Genomic DNA, 7,566 nt, shown 5'->3' with positions numbered 1-7,566 from the left:
TGAATTTATTTGTTGCCAAATCTAGTGGTTTAATTGTGAGATGGGTTGCCATGATTAGCGTAGATATCAGGTTTATATTGTATGCTTTTAAGAGTATATAATATGATATTCACAGTATCATGTATATTTTCTAATGCCGGTTTTAAATAACGCTTGATGGATAAAAAGTTAGTATTGTGTACGTGCTTGTAAGTGGCAATATGAGCTTTTTATGTAATGAAATGTGCAATAGCCATGAGTGTTGGTTATAATAACTTCATTTCCTGAATTTTGAAAAATGATGATAGAATTAATTTAGTTGAGGAATGCGAAAATCGAGTAATTAAACATATTTTTAAGGCAAGTCTCCCTGGATGCTAAAAAAAGGTGTTTTTTTAATTATTATGCCATTTTAGTTATATACATAAACGATAATCGCCCTTTTTAAAGCCACACTGCTCTCTTTTTAAATGAGAACAAAAAACTATAATGAGAACTGCACTAATGTACGACAGTCTTATATCAGGAATAAGAATTTTTATCAGAATAATAATTCAATTTTTATTATGTAATACATATAAATATTTTAAGATTAGGATTCTATGTGTGTCGTACACTGAGCGCACGAAATTTGCCATATTTCGCCTGTATGCACCTCTCTATGCGTAATGATCGATTCCCCAACCTGTATATATTATTTTTAAATTATAATTTCTCTTTATCTTGGTTCTATGCATTACTTATATGCCCCTTAACATGTATAAGCAAAAACTATATTCACCAATACCTTGTGTATACTGTATAGTAATGATTTTTAAATCTTCCGTTATAAATGAAAGGAACTCTACATTGGACCTAACTATTAAGGATTTACCTTGAAATCATTAACATATTATGATTAACATTTACCTTAATAGTTAGATTCGCATGTAGCATTTCGGTTTTATGAGAAGGTAATGAATTATTATAAAAGTGTGACCTCTATAATTAATTAATAAATAAAGTTTAATTTATTTATTTTTAAGTTTCAAACGGATTTTTTAAAATCACTTTTTCGCCCTTTTCCAGGCATTCAAGGTCACTTTTTAATTTTTTCTTGGCATTGCTTGATCGAATTTCATCCTGAACAAAGACAAAAATATCGAAAAAAAAATCAAATGTCCTTTAATACCTTGAAAATGTCTGGAAAACAAAGCGAAATAATCTTAAAGCCTTGGAAGAATTCACAAAAAGAGACATAAATTAAAGGCCTGGAAAAGCGTGGAAAATGCCAGAAAAAATAAGTTTTAAGAGGAGACTAAACTTGTCAAAAAAGGACAGAAATATGAAAAATGCCCTTGAGTGCCTTCAAATATATCTTCAAAATGGGTTTCAACAATTCAGAGAATAATGGCTTCAAATGTCTCGGTTGAAGCTTAATATGGTCTGAAATAAAATTTAAAATTACCTCAAATATGTTTTAAATGCTTGTAATATATAAATATCTTTATAAAATATATAAAAATTACTTGAATTTCCTATGCCATATGAGTGTAAATTTACTAAAGGACACCGATGTGTTGCAATGATCCAGATAAAATGGCTGCAAATCCTTTTCTTTTGAAAGGAGCTTCTAAGACCTGGACAAGTTTAAAACCATCCCAAATGCCTGGAATATTATTTTAACTACCTAGAATATATAAATAATTGAATCGATGCAAGCAGAAAGCGCACATGTCAAAAAAACCCATTTTTGGGAAATCGATAAAAACTGTTTTTTCCTCAAATTAAGAAAAATTATTAACATTTATTGTTATAATTGATTTGTAGTTTGAATAGCACGATTTGTCTCGTTATATTTTAAATTTAAAAATTGATTTTAGCTCCCCCAGAAGACTTTGAAAGAATTGACATGTGCCCTTTTTGCAAATAATGCTATTTAGTAAGTTTTAAAATTATTTTTTTTTAATACAGCTTTAATTATGTAAAGTACAAGTCAAAAATAAACAGCTAATTTCAATAGAAGAGTACAATGTTTTGGAAAAACTAATCTTCGGATCACTCATTGATTGTTGATTGTAGGCCACTGAAGAATAGCATCAAAATATGGTTTGTGTTCTTCTGCAACAAAAGCAGTGCATTTCCTTATATGCTCCATTTTGTTGGCCTTAATAGGAACTTTTCCTAAGGGATGCGCAAGGCTCGTTGGCAAAGTTGGGCAGGCCATTCCAGGTTGTGATATATTAAATGTATGTGACACCAAACCGTCAGTAAAAGTATACGCTTGAACAGTGCCTTTTTGTTGGGATGTGTATTTAAAACATGAAAAGGTGCTTATTTGAAAGTTGACCTTTTCGTTACGAGGAAAATGTTTTGTTTCTTTAGAGACACAGGTTTTTTTATAAAATTTTCTCCACCAGTTTTTGAACTCTATTATTTTTTGTACTGGTAATAATAATCGTGGAGATCTCGTGAATGGTGCATATTCTATCATGTTTCCGTAAATTAAAAAAAAAAAATTTTAGTCCCTGTCACACGGGAGAAATGAATGAAAAAGTGCCAAATCATGCTAAATTTACCAGAATATGTGAGAGCCAAAAGCATCCTGACCATAGTATGATTCTTGTTTTGGCCCCAGCAGTTATCACTGCTCCGATTGATTTTCCTTGAATTCATTAAGATATTCGAGAACAAACGTACAAATTTCGTGAGCTGTTTTCTTTGCCTGTCCCTCGTGGTAAACGTACATCCTGGATTTATTTGTCTTAAGATTGTGAATACAAAATACGAACACAGTAAGCTGCTGGTAGTAAAATACGTCACCCACAGGCGTTGTGGGTAACTGGACATTTTGCATAAAGTCGAAGGCCAATGACAGGTCTTTATTTTCCTTTTCTTCAATATCTTTGGTTATTTTTGAATAAAATTTTTTAGCCCTTCGTTTGTGAACTATCAATTTTGCGACGGCAGTTCGCTTGGCCGTGTCATTTAAATTTTGGTCTTTTATTTTGTTATTTAGTAATTCACAAGTCGAACAAACATCAACTTGTGGTCTTCCGAAAGAGAGATTAAAATTTTCACGGAAAAAGCATCTATCAAATGAAAAAGCTTACCTTTTGGTTTGGATACTTCTCTAGGTAAAGCTGATGCATTTTTGTGATGCAAAATTAGCTGGCTATTCAAATAATGTTTTTCACGTCCTGAATAGTGGCTGATTTTTGTAGGAAATGATTGTATGTGTTCCTTTACACAATTCCGAATTTCTTCTGAGAGAGTATTAGCACTTGTCATTTTTCCGCGTAAGTCATTCGGTGACTTGCCTTAATAAGGTCTTAATTCTCCTGATGCGTTTGTTCGTGATAGCATATACATTCAAAAATGCTTTAACACAAATCTCTGCTTTGGAACTTCCTTTAAATGAGTAGTACTTGAAACTTTTTAATTTGGGTTTATTTTCGTCACCTGGTCGAGGACGCCGCTGCTTTACTTCCATCATATCCACAAGACCCTGTAGAAAAATGTCTTGTTCGTTTTTAGAGCTTAAAGTATAAAATCGTTGAAAAATCGCCAATCTATCTGCATCAGAGAACTTTTCAGAGCATTTCATTCTACAACTAAATAATGAAATTAACCGATGTGCCAAAAATATTATAAAAGAACCAAAGGACTCCATTATTAATTTTTTTCTCACAAACGTTAATTTACTGTTTTTATAAGACTTTCCTCCAATCTTGCCTTTTTCTGTATGTTGCGAGCATACTTAGAAGGCTCTGCTTTTCGTTTTTTATTAGGTGTTAATTCAGATTTGTCATCCATGTCAAATGAAACTAAAACCACGTGCAACTGTCCCCGAAGCAACCAACAGATTAACTGAAGTCGAATTTTTGCTAATGAGCTGATGGCGTAAAACGCACGACAAACACATGTTGACCCCACCATTTGAAACACTAACATTTCGCATAAACGGCACATGTCACTGACGTGTGCCTTTTATGCATAAATTATATAATTATAAAATAGATGAAAGTTACTTGACATTCCTGGACCACATAAGGAATGACTGTAAATTTCTTTAAAGACATCAAGGTATTCCAATATTTGAGAAAAATCAGCTATATCTCATTTTCCCTGTAAAATCAAGGAGTTTGACAAAATTAAGTGTGTATTCACCAAAATATCAAGAAACTCATCGTTGGCGTCATATACTAAGATTATATTTATTTATTTTTTTTTTGTTAGAATATATTTTATTTATTTATTTTTTCCAAATTTAATAAAACTTTCAACACCCAATGGTTTCTCTCAGTATTTTAAAGGAACTTTTTTAATCTATTGAATACATTTAAAAATCTAAAACTAATGTACTCATTTCGATGGTCCAACAAATCTGAGCCTAACTTGGGTTTAAATGTAAATATTTGGGAAACTTAAATTTTTAGAATTTTGACTGAATATGGGAAGTACTAATTTATTACTATAGCTAAGAAGACGGATGTAAGATGTGTTTAATTGCTTGCTGATTTTTTTACTTACTAGAAATATTACAAAGAAAAAATTTGTGAAAATATATATTGATTCTAATAATATAAGACTAGTAGCAAACTATTATCACTGTCGGCAAAAAGCTTAAATTAGGTGACTATTTATCTGAAGATATAGAAATACAGCGTGGTGGTTGCCAAAAGTGTACCCTTTTTTGAATATTTATAGTGAAACAATCTTTGAAGAACAAGACCAAGTAATAAGAATATATTTCAAGAATTTAACCATTTTAGATATGCCGATGATAAAGTAGTAACAACAAACAAGAATTCTACTTCAATGCTAAGTATTTCGAACTCTTTTATAGGGTGCCGAAGCATGGACACTTAAGACTATTAGCGTTTAAAAGATGGTGCTATCGTCGCATGTTGCGGATTTTGTTAGTGGACAGAGTTACAAACATTGAAGTGCTGCATTGTATGAATAAAGCAAAAGAAATGTATCAAACTCAAAAAAAAAAATTTAATTCATACTTTGTTACACACAGAAAACGCTTTCATAAAATAAATAGGATACATATTGATTCAATGATACTGTATTTGCAATACCTGAATGACATTTGTAATAAATGAATATAATTCTTTTATTTGTGCATATATCCTTAAAATTACTTTAAACATAAGAATCATTAAAGTAAATTTTTATCTTATTAAAACATTATCAAAATGTAATTAAACTAACATATGGAATGATTGCAGTATGTTGGTTTTATGTATTATAATCTTGACCGAATATTAGGTGCAATTACATCAATTTGAATTTTTTTAAAAAGAAATCATTTTTTTTGTCTCAAAAATTATTATTATTTATCTTAAAGTAGAGTCGAACGAATATAAAGGTACAAAAAGTAAAAGTAGGTACATACATACTTACAAATTTGATTTATCCATTTACTTTGTTATCTCATTAGCACTAAACTCAAAGAACATTTTCGCGGCAATGTTATCGACGAAATTTTGAAATTTTTAATTTTATAAAACTTTTAATTTAATTTAACTTAAGATTTCATTGCAGTAAAAATTTATTTTTCATTTTTCATGGAAACTGTCTTGATATAAGCAAACATTGATAATTTAAAAAGTATTGATTTTATCAAAATTTTTACAAGGACCTGTTCTGATCCCCATTAAAAATCCTTTAATTAAAAAAAAAACTATTAAAATCGGATCAAAATTGGCATATTTTTTCAGGAAACTTGTGAATTATTGAATGAATTTATTCCAAGTCAACGTTTTCTTGACTTGGAATAAATTCATTCAAACACTATTAACTTTATCAACATTTTCATAGAGAAGTTTTTTTTCAATTAAAAACTTTTAAATTTAAAATAAATTTCATTGAAGTCGGGTCAAATTGGCTTAACTATGGCCATTCTTTTAGGAAAGTTCCCGAACCTAGAGTTGGAACAAACAAACGTTCTTTATTCAAAAATTACTAATTTTATCAACATTTTCATCAAGACCTTATTTGTTCCCAATTAAAAACTTCATGATTTAAATCAAATTTCATGCGAATCTGGTCAAAATTGGCTTATTTATGGCCATTTTTGTGTTGGAACAAATTCATTCAAAAACTGTTCATTTTATTAATATTTTCATTAAAAAACTATTAGTTTTATCAACAATTTCATAGAGACCTTTTTTTTTTCTTCATGAAAAATACTTTACTATTAACTAAATTTCATCGAGGTCAGCCCAAAATTGGCACATTTATGGCATTGTTTAAGAAAATTGGTCAAACTCGAGTTAGAACACATTTATTTAAAAATTTTCAATTTTATTAAAACGTTCATAGGGACTGGTTTGTTTCATATTAAAACCACCTCAATTTAAAACAAATTTTACAAAAATCCGGCTAAAATTGGCATGTTTATGGTCACTTTTTCTGGAAAATCGTCCAACATGACTTGGAACATATTCATTCAAAAACTATCAATTTTCTTAATATTTTCATAAGTACTCTTTTTTCTCCACTAAAAATCCCTTAATTAATAACAAATTTCATCGAAATCGCGTAAAAATTGGCCCATTTATGGCGCTTTTTTAGGAAAATTGGTCCACCTCGACTTGGAACAAATTTACTTAAAAACTATTAATTTTATTTAAAGGACAAAAAACAAAATAATTTTTTCTGAATATAAAAGGGACAAAAAGTAAAAGTAAGTAGGTACATACAAATTTGAATTACTTATTAACTTTGTTATCTTATTGGCAATAAACTCACAGCAATGTTATCTCACCGTACGACACTTTTAATCTAACCTAACTTCAAATATAATAATTAATCTTATTTTTAAAGAAGTACAGATTTCCCTTAATTTTAACTATATAGAATCATTTATGTAATACCAAGATATTTTCCTATAATACTATTTCGATTTGGTCTGAATAGAATATTTGTAATAGCATCAAGTATTTCTCATTAATTGTTTCAAATATAATTAATTAAATAAACTTAAATTTTTATTCGATAAATAAAAAAGCAAACAATCAAAGCCTTATTATTTGTTATATTAGAGTGTTTTTTTCTGTGTAGACGCAAAATACTATGATGGACAAAATTCAGGAAAGGTAGAATCTCAATGTAGAAGAAAAATTTCGTGGCTAAGAAACCTTAGAGAATAATAATTCGTGATAAAAATAATTCGTGTAGCTGCAAATAATTATTTAGCGCATAAGTATGATATCCAAGCTTCCCTAGGAGATGCTATACGAAGAAGAAAATGAAATGCTAAAAATTGTGAAACATTATGATTTTTTTACCCTTTTGTCCTTTCGACCTCTGTTCACTTCTCCAATAGGATCTGAATCATCTTAAAATTGTATATTTCTTGCGTAGTTTGTCTTACTGAACACGAGAATCATCAATTCATTACGATCGCCAAAGATATCTAAGATGGGATTCGGAATAGTTTCTACCTTTAACTGCTTCATTACGATGTAAATCATTCGCCCATATTATGTTAATATATGACATTCCTAATAATCTTGAATTGATGAATCTTTAATGTGTGTATCCTGATGATAGTGCAAATCAACCATTGCCATAACAACCTAATTTATTACC

The 7,566-nt window shown here is 29.5% G+C and overlaps 1 pseudogene; it reads right to left on the bottom strand.

Moving 5' to 3' along the window:
* Nucleotides 1-841: 841 nt before the first annotated feature.
* Nucleotides 842-3,774, bottom strand: LOC126740159 (uncharacterized; annotated as a pseudogene).
* Nucleotides 3,775-7,566: the final 3,792 nt, after the last annotated feature.

Source organism: Anthonomus grandis, chromosome 9 (assembly GCF_022605725.1).
Source record: "Anthonomus grandis grandis chromosome 9, icAntGran1.3, whole genome shotgun sequence".
NCBI lineage: Eukaryota > Metazoa > Arthropoda > Insecta > Coleoptera > Curculionidae > Anthonomus > Anthonomus grandis.
The sequence above is the reverse complement of the archived record's forward strand: the minus strand, read 5'-3'. Positions and strand labels throughout refer to the sequence as shown.